Raw genomic sequence first — 21,591 nt, forward strand, 5'->3', positions numbered from 1 at the left:
AATTTGATATTCGGTATTGTGATCTCCAACTTTGTTCTTTCTCAAGATTGTTGTGGCTATTTGGGTTCATTTTTGGTTCCATATATATTTGAATTATTTGTTCTAGGTCTGTGAAATATGCTGTTGGTATTTAATAGGGATTGCATCTAATCTACAGTTTGCTTTGGGTAGTATGGACATTTTAATGATGTTAATTCTTTTTAAAAAATATATTTTATTGATTTTTTTACGGAGAGGAAGAGAAAGGGATAGAGAATTAGAAACATCGATGAGAGAGAATCATCGATCAGCTGCCTCTTGCACACCCCCTACTAGGGATGTGCCCGTAACCAAAGTACATGCCCTTGACCAGAATCGAACCTGGGACCTTTCAGTCTGCAGACCAATGCTCTATCCACTGAGCCAAACCGGTTTTGGCAATGTTAATTCTTTTAATCCATAAACACGGAATATGCTTCCACTTGTTTGTATCTTCCTCTATTTCTTTTTTCAGTGTTTTGTAGTTTTCTGAGTATAGGTCTTTCATCTTCTTGGTAAATTTTATTTCTACGTATCATACTTTTTTGTTGTTGTAATGATAAAAGGGGTGGTGGTTGTTGTTTATTGTTGTTGTTTTTTTTTAGCTCCTCTTTTAGAGGTCATTATTGGTGTATAAAAATGCCATCAGTTTCTGGATATTAACTTTGTATACTGCTTTGACAAATTTATTTATTAACTCTACTAGTTTTTGGTGGGTTCTGTAGGATTTTCTTTGTACAATATCAGGTCAGCTGCAAATAATGACAGTTCTTAATTCTTATGCAAAAAAACTTCCTTTGTTGAGACTTCAAACACATGTATATGCCAGCTTCTTCAGTGTTCTCTGCAAAACTCTCAAGTATCCCCCTCCATTCAATGAAGACTTTGGAACCTCATTCTAGTCTTTTTTTGATCCAGTGTCTTCTATTATAGCAAATGACCATAAAACCCTTATAGTAGATTCCATACAGATCTTTGCTTTCTGTGTCATAGATTCCAGGGTTCCTCATGGCAGATACAACTCTGGCTAATCTCTCCTTATAGATAAGTTAGTATGGGCCTTGGACTTGTGAATAGTACTAAGATATTAGAGAGAATCAAAATCTTAGGAAGAAGTTGATCAAAATGATTAATGATGCATGGGGTTTCAAAGACAACAATATGATAAAGACAAAGAATTTCCCTATCCAGAAAGTGATAGACAAAACTAAATTTTCCAGGTGAAATAAAGAGAGAGAAAAGCAAAACCTGAAAGAACTAATAGAGATAATTAGTGAAAGGACCTTGTTCGTGCAGCCTTGGGATAGGTATGCCCTGACAATGTGGGAGAGAAGATTGACAGGGACCACTTCAGAAGTACATTCCCAGAGCTGCACCTTGAAACCTTTGCACCATCTTGAGTAGCTCTGCCCCTGCAGTTTTACTGCCCAACAGCCTAAGTCCTGGTCACAGCCCCCAGCTTTCCCTTTCATCACTTACTGTCCCTTTAATAATGCTTCACCTGAATGGACCAGACAGTCTCCCACCTCCCCTCTTTCCCCCTATACCTCATGGTTTCATATTTCATTTCTTTACCTGCTGAGCCCAGATCTACTAAGGAGTAACTTTAACCAATTTATGGCCAGTCTTTCAATTGCAAAGCACAAATCTTAAGTCAATGCGACCATCTGCCTACACAGGGGCTATTGAGGAAGTGTTATTATGCAAAAACTATAAGACTATAACAATGGTCCTTTGGGACGGTGGGGAAGGACTATAAGTAAGTTAGCTATACAAGACTTAAAGCATTTTCTATAACAGAATCCAAGTTAGCCTCTCTGGGAATAAATACAGTGAGATCCAGAAGGCAGGACCTGGAGAGTGGGAGGGAAGAGTTAAGAGTCAACAATCAACTACTCTGAGTCATAAAACCAGGAAGGCATTGAACATTTAGAAGGAGAACTGGCCCCATAAAGAAAACAATGCCTCTTAGTAAGCATATTATCTGCAACAAAGCAAAACAAATTTTCAAGCCTCTTATTGAAACTGCTAGGGAGGGAAATCATGAAAAGTTCCTATTGAACAAGGGTTAGAGAATGGGAATTAATAATGCAGTGCCCATTATTACTAATTTAAGATGTATAGAATGCCACTGATCTGACCTTTATTTACTGAAATGTTGTTTTTAACGTTGTTGGGCAGCATAGCACAGTTGGGAAGCAAAAGAACATGGTGGTTAAAGGCCACAACCTGGGTTTAACGTTGGCTGAGCCACTTACTAACTGTGTGAGCTCTGGCAGGTTCCTTAATCCCTTTACACCTCAATTTCCTCACTTGAGAATAAGAACCGGCATGGAGTTTACAATGACTCATGTGTGTTTTAAGGACTTTACAAATTTTAACACATCTAATTCTTGTAGTAGCCTTATTCTATTAATAGAACAGCTCTGCTATTTTGCATATGAGGCACAAGAGGTGAAATAACGTGCATAAGGCGACACAGCTGGAGAATGGCAACATGGCTCCACTACTCTTATCCACTCTGCCCTCTGGTCCACTTCCCTTCCCATAGGGTTGTTGAACCTGGGATAAATTAATTCACTACTCACTGCCATCAGGCATTGTTGTACCTCTCCATTTATTTATTTATTTTTTGTACAACTGAAAGAGAGCTAGTAGGGAAGAGTGAGGACTCTGCCACAGGCTTGGCAGTGATTCTAAGCGAAACCAACCTGTAATGCTCTACTGAGAAGTTTATTTGGGACATGAATGGGTGAGAGGAGGCAGGTGTAAGGGAAGGTGTGGTGTTAGTTCATATGTGACAAATCACAAACAGAGTTTTAATTCAGAAGAAAGAGCAAGTGGAGATGAAGGACTTAACGATCAAGAGGCTCAGGGAGTAAGCAGTGGAGAAAGGTCCCAGAGGAGGCAGACAATGGCAAGTTAAGAATCTACAAAAAGCAGGGCTCACCCTGTGGAGGTCTGAGAACACTGAGGATGTGGGAAAATATAGATACGTTTGGAGAGAGAGTGGAAGGTGAGTTGAATTATTTCATTTTTATCGACCTTTCATGGCTCTGTAAATATTTGTTGTGCTAATGAACAACGTGTATGCTCCTGAAAAGGAAGATGATGCCTTTTAAATTCCCCAGTATCCCGAACATAGATTTGACACTTAATTAGTACCTTTGGATGAGGCTGCTGTTGCTTCTGTAAATTGTCTCAACCTAAATAACGAATTCAGTTGATTCCTTTAAAAATCACACTGAGCCACAACCTTTCAAAACAAAGTGATAGAGCTGGAAGGATCCTTGGGAACCTCCTAATAAGGTAGGCACCATGAGCAGGTGATGTGAGGGAGGCATTTTGTCTGCAGACTGCTTTGTTTGTTATGTTGCCTCTTATGTTACAAGGTTTTGAAATAGTTTCTGCATTGAAAACAATGAGAGCTTTTCTATGAAAGTCTTTACTTCCACTTTTTCCAGAGATGCTAGCTTTCTTGTTTTCTGGGAATGCTGGAACTGACACTATTACATGTCAGCCATGAGCTGGAGTTTACTGCTCTTCTAGACAGGATAGTCTGCCAGTCTAAGACCCTTTCTGAATCCTGCAGTCTGCTACATCGTTATTTCCATGATCTGTCCAAACGCATATGCATTTGAGTTTGTGGCACCCACAAGGAAACTGAGGCACGGGCAATTAAAGTGCACTATTAGGTAATGGAGCTGAAATTTAGGTTTCCCTGTTCCCCATTATCATCACTCTCCCACAGTTGTCCCACTCCCCAGCTGCCTTTTGGATTAATATCCTTGTGTGGTGCTTCCATTGGACCTGACTGTGGTAGTATGGGGCAAGCGAGGGAATGTAAATGAATCATAATCTAAAAGTAAAATCTTTGATTATACAATGCATTAGTCAGATCCACACTTAGATTACCATGATCAGTTCTGGTCATCACATTATCAAATAAAATATTGAAACACTTGACAATGCAAAGAGAAAGAGAAGAGCTTGATCTTCTGCTGTGATTATATTGTATTAATGACTTCCTATCATATTACTGGTTTCTGCAGCCTATTGAGAAAATAAAATGTGCGGATATAATGGGAAGGGAGCTAAGAAAGGAGCCATGTTGAAAGGCAATAAAAAGCTCTATTTTATTTCTTGATAGTAGGTTCTGCTTTCCTAATCAGAGTGATATAATTTATTAATCAATAAAATTATAAATTAGGGAATTATTTATTCAACATGCAGACAAAATTATATCACTAAAAAATTAAGCTGAAGGCAAAAAAAAATGTAATGAAGGAGTTGGCATACTTTTCCAATTGGACATTGTACACAGGATGTAATTTCACATAATGGCAGTAGATAGGCAGTAACATAGTAACCAGAGACAATAATTCTATTCACAAAGAAATAAATGATTGAAATATTAGAATGATTCTTGGTATCACTTGAGATTTGCTGCTATTCCAAGCTCACTTATTCTTGATTGGGGTGATGAAGTTAAAATGAGATATTCAGATTCTTAAATTTTAAATCTTTTGGCACAAAATGAAAAAAAATTACCGTATTTTTTGGACCATAAGACGCAGGGACTTTTTCCCCCCAAGAAGTGGGGGGAAAAAGTCCCTGCGTCTTATGGTCCAAATATAGCCTACACATATACTTTAAAAAAAAAGTTTTTTTACTTGCCCGGCTCTGTGTGGTCTCTGTGTGCTTGCCTGGCTCTAAAATGGTTCTAAATGCTGCTGTTTACTTTACAGGGTTGATTACATGTGTTTATGACTGTGATGTTGGGTTTTAATGCACAGAAAATATTTTAGGACACTATTTGTTTCAGAATCTTTTTTTCTTCATTTCCCTTCTCTAAAAACTGGTGTGTCTTATGGTCCGGTGCGTCCTATGGTTCGAAAAATACGGTAAGAGATTTGAATTTAACTTAAGCACTGGACATTGGACATCTCTAGTGTGATTATGCACTCTTTATATACTTGATATTCTAAATAAGAGATTTGAGTTAGGACTTTGCAGATGCCAATTATAGATACTATTAACCCCCTTTAAAAAAATATTATTTCACTACTTCTGTGTTTTATTCCTGTTCCATTTCCTTCCTAGATTCAGGAATGTTGATAATGTCTAGCCCTTAGATTAGGTAGTGAGTTTATAAATGTTTCTTTTAATAGTCTAAAGCACATAAATGCTGCATAAATACTTTTAAAGCATCTATCTTATATAAAAACTGCGGTTTGAAATTTTAACCCTGCTGTTTTAGCTTCTGTAAATGCTTGCTTGCTTAAATAATAAGGAAAATAAGACTACTCCCATTTTAGAGAGGCCATAAACCTTCTCCAGACAAAGCTATCAGTGCTGGGGCAAGGCCAAGCCTTTGGCTGAGGTCTCAAAGCCCCAGCACATAGGGCTTTTTAAGAACTTGCAAAGGAGACAGGAAAACCCCATATTTGGGAGACAAAGAAGGTAAAAAGATATAAATAGGAAAAAATTCCTCCATGTCGGGGCCCAGAATTTGAAATACAGTTTTCTCCTGGCCCGCACATAATCCTATATAATAAAAGAAGAATATGCTAATTATCCATTATACCTTGATGCTTAACTACCAACCACATAACAACTAGATCAGGGATCTGTAGGAGGGTGGGACAGTGAACTACAAGTGGGTGGCGAAAAGCTACTGGAGGGGACAGAGCAGCAAGCTACGAGGGGGGATGGGATGAGGGTGGTGGGTGGAACTACAGGAGGGCAGGGCAGTGGGTGGAGAGTTACAGGAGTGCAGGGCAACAAGCTATGAAGGGGGGGGGGGGGGTGAGGAGAGTTCCAGGAAGGCAGGGCAGTGAGCTACCAGCAGTTGAAAGCTTTCAATGGTGGTAGGCCTGCGGCCAGCTGCAGCAAACCATAGCAAGCTACTCTTACAAGGATTCTTGGGCAGATCTACTAATAATAATGATCATAAAGTGTAACTCCATCTCTCTGTTACTTGGTTCTTCTCCAGTCTTCTATAACACTTTTTATATATAAATAATATATAATAAATCTTGGGGACTTCTAGTGTCTGCTTAGAAACAAAGAATGGGAAAGAGCATCGCTCTCACACATAGGAAAAGGAAGGAACTGGATTAGCAGCAAAGGAATGAGTTTTCTAAACCCACCAGAAAATGAGTCACAGGTCAAACAACCAACCCAAATTATGGAGAGAGACAGGAATGTTAAATAAGAAACAAGTTCCAATCATTGGTTACCTGGAGTGGAGACCATCACATGCCATGTAAACTGGTAAAAAACATTCAACCAGAAATATTTATTTAATTTCTAAAGGCTGAGGGTGAGCTATGTGAAGGTGTAAAATTGGATCTATGTAAAGGGAGTAAAAGCATCAAAAACTGAGTAAAGGAAGACAAAATAAATGTTTATTCTTATTTTAATTACCGTGAAAAGATAATGAAAGTATATAGAAAAAAATAGCAACAAAATATTGTATCTTTCAACCAATGGATCCTGGATACTTGTCACTACTTGAGCCAATTAATTAGAGACAGGGTTGAATCATATATGAGCTTTTTCCCCAATAATCTTGCAGTATGGAGAGCAGCAGGTCATCCCCAAAAATCTGTTCTACCCCTTGCCATAAGCCAGCTGGTTATGTTGGGTAGAAGGACAAAGATTACATGAGAAAGTAAGAATTACAGGCATGGGAAAATAGGTAATCCTATCTAATAAAGAGGGAATATACAAACTGACCATCACACCTTCACAAAGATGGCAGCTCCCACAGTGAAAGCGGGGTTTCCGTAACACAGTGGAGGCTGAATTCTTATAATGAGCCTTAAGGAGCAATCAGCAAAGACCTGAGGCAGCACCCCCAACCCTGTGGAACTTGACAGGGGACCTCAAGCTATGCCCCCTGCCCCAGTGCCAGGCAGGGGACCTGAGGCTGTGCCCCACACCTGGGGGGGCTTGATGGGGAACCTGAGGCTGAATCTCCTACCCTGAGAGACTGGACAGGGGACCTGAGGCTGCGCGCCCCCACCCCCTGGCAGGCTTGACTGGGGTGGTACAGGCCAGGTCTGGATCTTGCCCAATGTGGGTGGGGCCGGCCAAGTTGGGATCTTGCGTGATTTTTGAGGCACCGCAGTTGGGCGGGGACTTGACTCTGGGTCCTGTGATGCGCCCCAGACTCTGACAGGAGGAAGATTTTCATATACTAATTTTACTAATTTTCTTTCATCTCTGACACTTCTATTATAGGGAAAGGGCAAATAGCAATATTAAAATATTTCCTCTAATTAATCCCCTTTTAATGTGCACGAATTTTGTGCACCGGTCCACTAGTATACACATAATGGTTATAGGTTACAGGTAATGTGGGCTGGGGGATCGTATTCAGCCAGTGCCTTTGGGAGCAAATTACAGGCAAAAGGGTCTGGGGATTGCAAAGGGCTGGTGCCACTGGACCAGATTGTCTCAGCGACAAGGTTGTTAATCCAGGCAGTTCTCAGAAAGAGGATGGACTGCATCCCAATGTTAGCTCTCACATCCCAATGCTTACAACTTTCAGTCAGGTTAGAATGTGCTTTCTCTAATAACAGTTAACAGAGCAGGATTCATATTTCTTATAATTATAGCTAGTCCCCACTATTCTATTTCTGCCTCCAATAATATGAGGAAATGGCATGGAATAGAAATTTAAAATCTACAGTTTTAAGGTACTTACCAGTGAATCTATATATTATTTGAATTATGTATTCAGGTTATTTTAAAATTTATTCTGTAAACCCTTGAAAAACTATTACTTTTTTTTCTAAGTAAAAGTTTAAATATTAAGTCAATAGAAAAGATAAAATTATAAAAAAATGCTCAGTTAAACCTAGAAAAAAGCCTAAAAAAAGAAGAAAAGAAACACATAACCACACCTAGCAAAATAATATTTATTAATCCAATGATATCAATATCACTTTAAATGTAAGTGGTCTCAACATCAGTTAAAAGACAGATGTTACAAGATTTAATTTTAAACAAAAAAGCAAGAATCAACTATATGCTTTTTATAAGAAAACCCGACTTAGTCTGACTGTTGTGACTCAGCTTATAAACCAGGAGGTCAGGGTTTGATTCCAGGTCAGGGTACATGCTCAAGTTGCAGGCTCAATCCAATGTAGAAGGCATGCAGGAGGCAGCCAATAAAAGATTCTCTCTCATCATTGATGCTTCTGTCTCTCTCTACCTCTCCCTCCCTCTCTGAAATCAATAAAGATATATTTTTAAAAATTATTGAAATACATAAAGTAAAAGGTAAAAAGTGGAAAATACATATAATTCAAACACTAATAAAAAGAAAAAAAAACATTGTTTAATGGTAAAGGTTCACTGTTTCAAGAAGAAATAAAAATCTTAAATGTGTATATACATTTTGATTCAAAATGGCATCAAGCAAAAACTGGTGGCTCTGAAGGAAAAAAATGCCCCATTAGAGTTGGAGAGTTCAACATTCATATCTCAATAATTGACAGAATTGAGGGCAGAGGATCAGCAAGGATACAGATGAAAGGAACAACAGTATAAACCTTGAGCAATTATAAAACTTCATCTAACAACAGCAGAATACACATTCTTTTTGAATGCACATGTAAGATTTACTCAGTTAGACCATACTCTGGACCTTAATATATTTTTAAAACTAGAAGTAATATAATGTATATTTTTGTACCATAACAAAATTATTACAGAAACCAATACCAGAAGAAATCTGGAAAAAAAAAAAAACAGAAACCTTAAATATTTGGGAACTTAACAACACACATCTAAGTTACCTGCAGATGAAGTATTATGAGGTATACTGGTGAATATCCTGGATTCTGGAAATAGTTCTTAACCAAATTGTGCAGCAGCAAAATGGTAAAGAGGATCCATGATAGCCAGGTTATCTTCCTGATTATTCAATAATACAAGAAGCTCAAAATGTCCAAAGGGTATTCTCATATTCCAATTTGATAGAAGCATAAAGCTTTTCTATTTCCTTGTAAAAGCATTTTTTCTTTGGGCAAGAGGATCTCCAAACCCACAAGGCACAAGAATTTGAGGAAGAGAAACCAAAATTTATTTAGTGAATTAATAGGTATAACATGAGGGGGACTATCCCCTTCTACACCCATATTCCTAGGGATGTATGATATGGCTCTGCAAGAATAAAGTTTGTTTCCTTTTTGTTTAAGCTATGCATTGTACCCTTTGAACAGTATACTTCAATCTCACAGAATGATTTTCCCAAATGGTGCACTAATGAAGCCTTTAGATACTAATTTTATCACTTTATCTGCCAGATAACTCTGGGAAATAGGCACTATATTAAGACAAGTAAATTTCATTAGCACAAGCCCACTGCCACATTCTCTTCACTATAAAATTATTTCCTTGATCTGACATGATGTTATATGGAATATCAAGATGAAGAATAAAGCATTTTATAAGTCTAAAACAGTGTTGCTGATAAATATTGTAGATGGGGAGGGCAAACCCATATTCAGAATATGAAATTATCACATAATAATAACTTACTCCTTACTCCATGACTAGGAGAAGTCCAATATGATCAAACTGCCACTGGGTGGCTGGCTGGTCCTTTTGTGATAATGATGCCATGTCAACAACTCAACATCAGTAATCACTACTGGGCAATTAATAGTCAGGGGTGGGAGCACTGAGATCACCTTTGCTGAGAGGAAATACCTATTTTGGGACTTATGCATAGACTCTACCCCTGCTGCAATGAGTGCTTTGTATGTTAACCTATTGAACAAATAGATGGTTATTGTTAAGGGGTGGGGGGAGATGGATTAATATTCACAGGATGGATCTTTACATTCTTAATTATTGAGAAATCCACCTGAAATGCATGCTCTCAGGGCATTTACATGGCATATCAATATCTTTATCTTTTTATTCTTTCTAGTTCACTGCATACATCCACATAGGTCTTCTCTGAACTTTCTAGTCACTAATTTTCCAACGTCGTCCCCCCCCCCCCCAACAATTTCCTGACTAGCTGGCCAACTCCTTAGCACTTGCCCATGAAGGGGTATAGATCTATAACTCTAACCATCTCTCCTTTCATTAAAAAGTGGACAATCAGGCATACTATTTGCAGAACTGCCCAAAGGGAGAATTTTCTTCCATCATTGTCTTTCAGAGACACCCTTTAAATAGACCTAATATGCAAAAGCCACTCCCTTGTGCTGGTGGTATTATACCATGAAGATCCATCTGTAGACTAGGCCTATGATTTTTCCTTCTCTGTTAACTGGTCATCTGGACAATCCCCAGTGGGCCTATTGATATTGTTGAAACACAGATGTCTGGTAAGAAGAGTTGTTCTCCTCTATCTTTCATGCTAGTAGCACTGATATTTTATTATAATATATGGGTTGTTTGGTGACTATAAGAGCTGAAACTCGTAGGAGATTGCAGAAGTCAGTTTACTGTGAAAGGGGGCTTATCTATGAAAGTTTCTATGAATGTTTCTTCATGCTCCATGAAGGCAACAAGACTTCCTTGGTTACTAAAATCCACATTAGCCTTTGAATTCATTATGTTATCTCATTATATTATCTCATTATGTTATCGCAGTTTTATGGAGGCTAGCAATAGAAAAGTGATCACTTGCAAACGTAATACAGATCTTGGCCTTGATTGTGCCAATGCTGCATTTTTACCAAATTATGAAAAGAGAAAAACAGCTAAGGATGGTAGCATTAAGAGGACACTAAATCTAAGGAGGAAGATTTTCGCCTAGTTAGGAGATTGGAAACAGTATTCTGTAAAAGGAATTTGTTCCTCCAGTACATTTGTGGATTAAGAAGACCTAATATTGGTTAAATCTTTATTATCATGGACTTCCAATCATTTCTTTAAAATGTTTATGACTCTGTAGAGACTCAACATGGTCATTTTCAGAACTTATATTTAAAATTATTTAAAATATTTTAATACAAAATTAAACAAGGTTATTTGAATATATTGTAAATTTAAAGAGTTGGATACAGAATCACACTTATACTATAAATTGCAAAAAAAAAAAAAGAATGTGATTAAGAACATTTCACTGTAGCTTTAGAACATTTTCAAAATCTTATTTAAGTGCCTGTATGGAAAATGTAGTGTTAAGAATACGTACATTCCAACCACTTTCCCTCAAATGGACTACCTAGCTCTTGACTTCTGGAAATGTAGTAATTAATACCTCAACCACCATGAAAATCATACTAAATATTGAACATAATACTAAACGTTGCAATACCATAGGGGATGTTTATCTTTTCATATGTAGGATAATTTTAGTGAACTACATGTTTATTTGGATCAGAAACCTTAATTTCATTTATGTCAATATTTCTATTATTGGTTATGAGCTTCCAGAGATGCAGGATTTTGTTGGTTCTCAACCCCAACTCTGCTTTTCTGGGTATAGACACACATGGCAGCTTTGATCACAGTGATGTTATCCTCGGTGACCTTACTTCACTTGTAAGGCCACATTGCGAATGAGACCAAGATCAGGGCTTTTACAATGTCTCATCTGCCCTCTGGATTTTGGTCATCTTTTCAGCTAAAGAGAATCCTTGGTAATTGGAAGACAATGTGTAAGTATGTTTGTATGTACCATTCATCAATGGATTTGTTCAATAAGTTCTATTATTTTCAAGAATTATAACACAGTATATATACAATGTTGTCTGGAATTTCATTTCAGAGGAAATTAGGGTTAGCAACATGGCTGGGGCAATAATGGATACATTTGTGTAAGCTTTTTATAGGGACAATATAATTTATACTAATCTTTGGCACAGTTATTTCCTATTTATAATTATCAGCACCTCAATTAAGAGTAGCTACACATTGCAAGTATAGCATTGCCAATGATGTAATCTGTATTCCAACAGAGTCCAAGTTTCCTTGTAACTTCAGTTAAGTCAGCCATACATCTAGCAAGTGCTTGGATTTTTCTGTAAACCAAATGTTTTGTGTGTGGGATTATAGTTATCTTCAAATATCCCATGTGGAAAATTCTCTAGCAATAGTTCAATTTCCAGTGCAAGTTAGAGTGCAAAATTTTTCTTCATGCAAATTTTGTTTGTATTTTTTCTATCTTTCTTGACTAAATTATAGAGAAAATAAATAACAGGGCCTGCATACTTCAATGTTATTATCATGAATATCAGTTATCCTACTATGCTCAAATAGAAAAAAATGCTCCAGATAAGTAGGTGCTTCCCAAAGAACATTTCTTATTCATGGTTTTTCTGCATCTATTGTCTGTTCCCTTACCATTAGTTCCACCCCCCCACCTTTTTGAATATTAACATGATCATCCTTCCTAAAACCTGTAGCTCTTGATGCACTATGAATTTTGTATAAAGTAGTAAAAGCATGAATTTGGCATTGAGCAACATAATCATTAAAAGGATGGCCTTGACTTTAGCTCAAATTCTCTGAACTTGACTTTGTCTGTCTTCTTTCTGGTTTCTTAACTTCTATTATATCAGCTTATTTATGTTTCAAAAATTATAAAATAAAAACACATCACAAGACTTTTTGAGGACAATGAGAGGATAAATAGAAAGCATTCTGGGATAAGCTTGTGACATGCTAAAAATTTAATAAACGGTAGATGACATTGATATTACAATCATTAAATGGGACAATGGAGCTAAACACTTTGGTATATAATAAGTGCTCAATAACTATTAGTTTATTTTATTTTCTCAAAAAAAAGACTACACATGGTTTACTTGAGAATGATTCCCCACCAGTGTATGTGGAATAAAGTACATGGGCTTTGTGATTCTCTTTTTCTTACTACTATAGGGCCATTCTTACTTATTTCTGAGTTCAAAGTTATGCTTGTATAGTTTAGATGGCTAGACATCTTCCTGTAAGGCAATGTTGCTACTATATATTATTCCTAGGAAAACCAAAGAGTATAATTATCTGCCTCACTTTCCAAGGCAGGTCAGGATTTAGTTAATTGACTCCAGTTCATTTTACCCAGGGCATCTCCTCTGAGACAGACACCATGGTCAGTAGTATTAGCTGATAGGGACTGTGGTCCTATAGAGAGAAAAGAGGGATGAGGCTCTCCCAGTCATAGAATTCCCAGTGACCATGAAACAGCCACTGGCTGGTAATAACTTCCTCTCCCCTCTGACTTGGAATGGATTGCAGGCACTGACCTAGAGGGGAAAGGCTTCATCTCCCAACATCAGCCAATCTCATCTCATTGCAAGGGAAAGGCCCCTGGAGATGTGCTCCTATCCATCATGTGGACAGCTTTGGCCAAAGTGCCCACTACATCACTGGCTTTAATAAAAAGTTGCTGGAGGCTGCAGTGCTGGTGACAGATGTAACCGCAGCAGGGCCAGTGCCTCTGAATCCTCCCAAGGTGGAAGTACACTTGAGGAAGAAGAAAAGGAAAGTGAAGACACAAAGAGGAGTGAAAAATGATAAGGCAACCACTTCAGAATATCTATTAAAAGTGAATTTAATAAACTGAAATAGACTCTAAAGGGGAAGCCTTTAGTCCAGAAAGACAAAACCCGAGAAGAGAAATGACAAGAGTCCATAAAGTACAATAAAGGAAGTAAATCAAGTGATCGTGAAACTTTTAAATCCAAGAATATCAGAATTAAGGGAGCAATTCGGTACCCGAGGAATTTGAAGAAAATCCAGAAAAAGTTTGATAGGTGCCAGCTTTATAGCAATTGTTAGCATGCAGTTTGATCCATTTGACAATGCAAATATTTTTAATACGCTTCATAAAACTTCAATGCTGTGCACACAGTAGGTTTTGAAAAAAAAAGTTTTTAACTGGATAACTCATCATCAACTAGTCAAATGTCCATAAAAATGACAATTATTACCATTTAAATATTTGTACAAGTCTCAAAGGGTCGATTTTGCACCTGAATATTTCTCCTAATTATTTTAATGTTCCAATTTTAGTAGCATAACTAACCCAGCAGTTTTCTCATGAAGAATATAAACCTAAAACTAAGAATTCCTCCTAAGACACACTTTACATGATGTACATAGACTCAGATAATTATGATAAACACAAGTATGAATTGAATATTATAATATATGGGTCAGAGAAGAGCCTGAGATTTCAGTGTTAAAAAAAATATAAGTCAGAGGAGATATGGCAGACCTCAGACCATGGGCTCATGCAGTTTCTACGTAGCATATTCTCACTCACAGATGATGGAGGGCATCCCCACATACATTCCTCATTGCCTTTCACAAAACTCACATGATCAGTAGGGCAATAATAATTATTTATGATTTTTAATTTTAATACTGCGTGTGCCATGCTCTAGGCAAAATAAATATATAGACTTGTTCACTATTGTGTCCTCAGCATAGATACTTAATAATTATGGTTTAAATGAATGAATAAACTAATCCATGTCTTCAAACAACTAGAAATTATATGAATTTGGTATAATCAGAGTTGGTAAGCGGTGCAACAAAGATGCAGAAAATGTATTTCCTTTATTTTCTCTAACCTATCTAAGCTTCCTGGCAAAATTCTTATCTGCCAGGGAGCCTGAAAAATAACTAAAACTCCCTAATTATCTCCATCACATCTGGCCAAATCAGTCCTTTCAGATAAGAAAGGTCTAAGAGATATTGCACATTTGTTGACTTCCTAGTGCAGAGAATGGTGCCTATTATATTGTAGATGCTTGATACACATTTCTTAAGTAAAGGAATCCATCAATCAGCAAATGAATGACTCAAGAAATGAATCTATAAAACCCAATTTCTTTTGAAACAATGCTCAGTTTTTATGTTTTTTCTTCCTCTTCTCCAGATCCTCTTCTAGATGGCATTCAGGTTTATGGATGGGGCAGGGGCCCAACTTGTATCATAAGCTATGAAGTCTGTGGCTCAACCCTGAAGATTGTACTCTCAGTTGAGGGATTCCTCATTTTGTCTCTCTGCTTTGATGGTCCAATCAGATCTACCTTCACTGCAAACTACTATGATTCCAAGACTTAACCTTTATTCATATCCTAGACAAAGCTACCTACCTCTTATTTATATGGTGGCCATTTTGTTTTAAGCCATGCTAACACCTTCAGCATTATTCTATGTCATCTATCGATATAAGATATGCAGGAAATTATGGATCTTTTCTACATCACCCAGAAGCCAAAAGACTGTCAGTTCACTAGGTCCTCCCTCCTCAGCCTAAACATGTCCTGATGTTAGTTTTTATTTGTTGGGCCATCTTATATTCAAAAGATTCCCTGCAACATGTGTTTCAGTGTCAAACAAACCCTCCCTCCTTTGAGTTTTTCTTTTTTTTTTAAAAAAAAAAATATATTTTATTGACTTTTTACAGAGAGAAAGGGAGAGAGATAGAGTGTTAGAAATATTGATGAGAGAGAAACATTGATCAGCTGCCTCCTGCACATCCCCAGTAGGGGATGTGTCCACAACCAAAGTACATGTCCTTGACCGGAATTGAACCTGGGACCCTTCAGTCCGCAGGCCTATGCTCTATCCACTGAGCCAAACCAGTTTTGGCAAGTTTTTCTTATACATGCAAAAATAATTAATAAAAATTTTTTTTTAAACATCCTACAAAACCTTAACCCATGAAAGCCAACTTACTAAAAGATATATTTGCCAAATTTATCAAATTGAAAATTGATTTTAGCAAATTATTAGACACATATTTTATAATTTTGAACAAAGCTTTTGGATAGCACTTCATTTTTTCAAGTGTTAAGAATCTTAACATTTAGCAATTCCTAAAATCTTTACTCAAATTATGATCAGCTCCAAATTTTTGAGTTGATTAGATTTAAGTTGATTTAAATATGATTTAATGTTAGCATTTAAATTAAAAATTATAAGAATTAATCAGCATGTTAAAACTGAATCGAATTTAAATGACTTTTTCTAATTTAAAATGGTGGTTTAAATATTTGGGTTTTTTTATCAATAAAAATGACAGCAGAAGAATTAAAAATGATACAAACACATACAAAGATGACATGAAAGGAGATGATAACAGATGAGAGATGTCAATACAAATTAGGAAACTGGAGCATGAAGGCTGGGTTAGTAATCAAGCCAAGGGTTGAAGTGAATGAAAATCTACTTCTTGAATGATGAAGTCTCCTTGTTTGCTCCTCTCATTGAGCTCTGAGGGCACTGGTGACCTTCACTGTCATCCCCTGAACAGCCTGAGGTGTTGACTGTTCCTGTTTTAGAGAAACAAACGCAAATACTTCCATTTGTGGGTCCCCAATATAATGAACAATTTTCTGCCCTTGCTAAGGTCAGGCTCAGAGGAACAATTTATAGCATCAACCCCTTCCTACACAGGGCTTCTGTAGATTTTTATCTTGTTCATAAACATAAATATCTATTTAAATATCAGAAAATTTTAATAGTTTTTTCAACATAAAATAAGGGGTCAAAATTTACTACTACTACTACTACTACAAAAGTGAATGAACAGAAATAAGAGCGTAGAAGAACATTTCAAAAATATAAATTAATATCTTCTAGATCCAAGTAAATATCAAATATATATAAAGGATTTATGTGCACACATATGAGCCTAACCAGTGGTCAAGGACAATAAGGGTGTGGGGGCATAAGTGGGGAGGGTGGGGAATTGGAATTGGGGGTTGAGGACAAATATGTGATACCTTAATCAATAAAGAAATTACTTTTTCTTAAAAAGAAAGAAAGAAATATATATATTTTTGGGGGAACATATAGGTTTGCAAAAAATACCTTCTAGAAAGAAGTAACAAGAGGGCTTCCTCCACCAAAATGAGTGAGTCAATGTAAAGATAGTGCAGTTTTGTCTGCTTCCTAGTACAGGGAATTATGCCTATTATATTATAGTAGATACTTGATACATGTTTCTTGAATAAATGAATGAATCAATCAATCAACCAGTAAATGACTCTCTAAAACTCAAGATAACTTAGAGAACTGTATAGAGCATGTTTTGATCAGTTGTCAGCCAATATTAGAGCAGAGAACAACAGGATGGGATGTCTTAAAAAAAAAGTGTAATTCAAAATTTAACTTATTGTATTGGCAGAGTAGTTCATACTGAACTCAACCTCCAGCTGATTTTTAAAAACAGGGTAAATATGAAGTGCTAAATTCTAGAATAATAATATTTGAATGCAAAATGTTTGTGAATACTAAGCAGACCAAAGAAACCACACTTGTGGGCCCAATTCAGGCCACCAGTGGCTTCTGAATCTTAATTACACTGGCATCATTATTGTTGCTCAAGTGACTAATCCACTTTGGTGGCCCTTTAGTTGCTGTGGAATGACCATTCCCGCTTTACTTTGTTCACTGGAATCCACTCACTTTTCAAAGTCCAGACAATGTCTAAGTGATCATTAGTCATTTTCTTAGCAAAGCAGACCCAAGAGACCATCATTACCATGGGTTCTTATGCATCCTGTATGTGTATTTTTGGCTGAAATACAGAATTGGTGAAACAGATTTAACAAGCTACTGTTGATTATACCTCCCAGGGAGATAATTTTCTTTTTTTCTTTTTTTGGGGGGTGGGGAATTCCTTTTGAACTAACAAAAAGGATCTATGTCTTTAGCTGGTGCCAGTCAAAATTCTAAAGATATCATAAGGAAATAAATGGTTCAGTTTTATTCTAAAGTTATAAACATTTGGTCACATTGGTACATTTTCTCTTTCTCATTATAAACAATGTCCATGTACACTTTACAAATCCTAATAATCTCTCAATACATATTTTAACATAGCTCTCCCAAAATTTAAGACATTCTCTTAAATAATCATATTACCACAATGATCCAACAATTATTAACAATACCCTTAGTTTACATTCAAATTTCTCCTACTGTTTATTTCATATCAGAAGCAGTCAAGATACATTTGATCAACCATATTTTTTAAATGATTTAAAATATATGGCTTACATATATTTATGCAATCTAACACAACCATTATGCATGATATATTACAATATAAAAGAGATTCAAGAGGAGACTTAAAGCTAAGAGAAAGCAGGATATATATATATATATATACATATATATATGTATATATATATATATATATATATATATGTATATATATATATATATATAGTGGGTAGGTGGCAGGAGAAATAGGGCCTAAAGAAGTGTCAATGAAATGTAGGTGCCTACAGGAAGATGGGATTATGAGAGTCCTAGAATTCACATTTGGAAATAATACAACCATAAAAGTGGGCTAAGAATAGAATCATTGACAAATAAATATTCCATGAAAGTGGCACCAAGGTTACATGTGTGATGGTTTCTCACTTTATTGTCAAGCATTTGAATCTTTCCAAATGATAATAGACATTTTTATAGCACTTTCTGTTTAGCATTGGACATCTGAAGTGGCATGCAATGCAAAAATGGAGACTTTTAGCTATAAATTGTTTTCTTCCAAAGCAAAAGCTGCATAATAATGAACATGAAGTTTTTTCTTTTTCTATTTTCATTTTTTTCCTCTTTGCTCACGAAAAAAACATATTCTGGGAATGCGTTAGAAGTCAATGACAAAGTAATAGAAAATGCTGACATGTGAAAATCCCGTTGCAGTAAAATGAATCTAATTTTTAGTGTTCTGAGCCAGTTCTAACACTAGGCCAGGTCTGGACAGGGGAGCTTCCAAAAGCCCATTCTACCTGCAAGAACATTTAGGGTGGAGAAGGTACATGGCTGAGAAAGAAGCTACCATCACAATAATCTTGTTTGGTTGGAAATCTAGTCTCAGAAAGATAAAATGGTGAGGTTACATTAGCATTTGGCATAGAATATATAAACTGACTTATTGGGCAGGGCAGTTTTTTTCTGTCCCATTCCTAGTCTCTTGAGTTGGAGAAAAGAGTTGTTAAAGCAAGACAAAACCTAGAGCCCTTTGCATAAAGCAAACCTGTCAAAAACAAACCAGCAAGCCAACAAGACCAAAGTACTAATCTACATTTTGAAACCAGAATCACAATGATGCGCCCTTGCTTCTGGTGGGTGAGGAAATACAAAACAAATAAAAGAATCAGTTCCAGTCTCCTCTGTAACTTCAGAGACCCCAACACAAACATCTCCTAAGAGAAAACAAAGCCTCTGAGGAGGCAAATAGAATTGCTTAGTACCTTGAGGTGGACAAATAACTGCCTTAATGAAGATGAGAATAAACATCCAGTTATATCTGATGGGAACTTCAAGACTAAACATAAACTTTCCCTTATTGAATTCAAGGGAGTTGGGAATTGAGGCACAAATATTCTTGATATGAAAGAGTCTAGGAAAAATGTTGACGGTATCTAACAGATTATAAAACCAAACCTTTAAATATGGTAAATGTTTCCAAACCATCTTAGACACACGATACTCAGAATTATTTATATTGTTTTTGTTCTTTTTTTGTTTGTTAATCCTCACCTGAGGATATTTTTCCATTGATTTTTAGAGAGAGTGGAAGGGAGGGGGAGAGACAGAGAGAGAAACATCAATGTGAGATAGTTGTTGCCTCTCACTGCCTCCAAGCCAGGACTGGGGACCGAGCCTGTAATCAAGGTATGTGCCCTTGACTTGAATGGAACCTGTGGCCCTGTAGTCTGCAGGTTGATGCTTTATCCACTGAGCCAAAATGACTAGAGCTGTTTTTGTTCTTGATAAATAAAACCTATATTTCATATGCTTTTCTGGATTATAATAAAGTATCTACATATTAGCAAGTAAGAAATGTAATTCATTAAATACATGCCCAAAATCATTCATTTACCAAAATCCATTAATTTCACATATGAGAAAACCACTCAGAGCTTGAAACTTATCCACCTAAATTCCCACGCTTAGGTTCCTGTTTCCCACTCCAGTACAAGTCAAGAACAACAAACTAAAATACAGGACACTGTCTTAACATCAATAAAACATCACAAGTGAGAGTAGACAGGGTTATACATGCCAGTAATGCCTGTGAGCATCACATTACTACAACATAATTTGCAATTAAAATATATTTTTATTGAAGTAAATTTTTCTTATACTTTCAATAATATAAATTAAGTATGAAATTCAATGAGTTTTGATAAATGTATAAATTTATACAAGAAAGACCAAAATCAAGACAATAGAATATATCCATCATGGACAACTCTTGCTTTGATTCCTATTGCCACAGTTAGTTTAGCTTATTCTTGAACTCCATGTGAATGAAATCACACATATCCATTCTGTTTTGTATAGCTTCTTTCATTAAGGTTCATTTATCTGAGATGCATCAATGTTGTTGCAGGTATCAGTAGTTTATTCTTTTTATGCTGACTAATAGTCCATTGTGTGAATATAGCATGATATGCATGTTGAATATTCTGTTTATAGGCATTTGAATTGTTTTCAGTTCTTGGTTATGATGAATAAAGCCTCAAATTCACTGATAAATAAGAAAAAAATATTGTAAGTTAATGAGCAAAGTGTCCATCTAAAGAAGTTAAATGAAGGATGATAAAACAACCTAAATAAGCTAAAATAAAATATGTAAAACATAGCAAATTTATGCAATCAAAAGAAATAATTAAAAAGACTGAATTAACAAAGCAGAAGTTGGTTCTCTACAAATACATAATTCACATTTTCAAGAGGGGAGGTGAAAAAAGTCATAAAAATACATAAAGGAACTCCAAAAGTCACCACAGATTCTACTGACTGACTATTAAAATAATGATTAAAAGATATGAAGAATAAATATTTATGCCAAAACTTTTAGAAATCCAGTTAAAATGGATACATTTTTAGAAAAATAAACAGCATATTTGAACAAAGAATAGTTCTATGAATAGTACTATGACCTTTAAAACAATTGACTCAATAATGAAAAATGTTCTCCCAAAGAGAATGGTATCTAGATGGCTTCACATTTAGTTTCAACAAACATTTAAGAAAGAAAGAATTGCAACCTTAGGCACATTCTTCAGAATATTAAAAAAAAAAAAAAAAGATGGAATACTTCCCAATCTATTATGTGAGTCTAGCATAACCTTGATACCCATACTGAATGGGGATAATATAAAAGACAACAAGTATAGGAAACTTATATATTGGGTCGGCAGCTAAGTAATTGCGGATTTTTAAAAGAAAATCAAAGACAATTTTTTCATGGAACTAAATAACTTTATTCTATAATGTATTGCCCATTTTGATCAATGACCTTTTGCCATCTTTCAGGCAGCATCATAATCCCACGTTCAAAAAACTTCTGGTTTTTATTAGCAAAAAACTGAATCAGGTACGATTTGACATCATCATCATTATTGAAATTTTTACCATTCAAGGAGTTTTGTAAAGATCGAAACAAAAAGTAATCAGATGGTGCAAGGTCAGGACTATATGGTGGATGTGGCAAAACATCCCAACCAAGCTCCATTAATTTTTGCCAAGTGACCAAAGATGTGTGTGGCCTTGCATTGTCATGATGGAATACAACACCTTTTCGATTTGTCAATTCGGGCCGCTTTTCTT

This window comes from Pipistrellus kuhlii, unplaced genomic scaffold (genome assembly GCF_014108245.1).
Source record: "Pipistrellus kuhlii isolate mPipKuh1 unplaced genomic scaffold, mPipKuh1.p scaffold_m20_p_6, whole genome shotgun sequence".
Lineage (NCBI taxonomy): Eukaryota > Metazoa > Chordata > Mammalia > Chiroptera > Vespertilionidae > Pipistrellus > Pipistrellus kuhlii.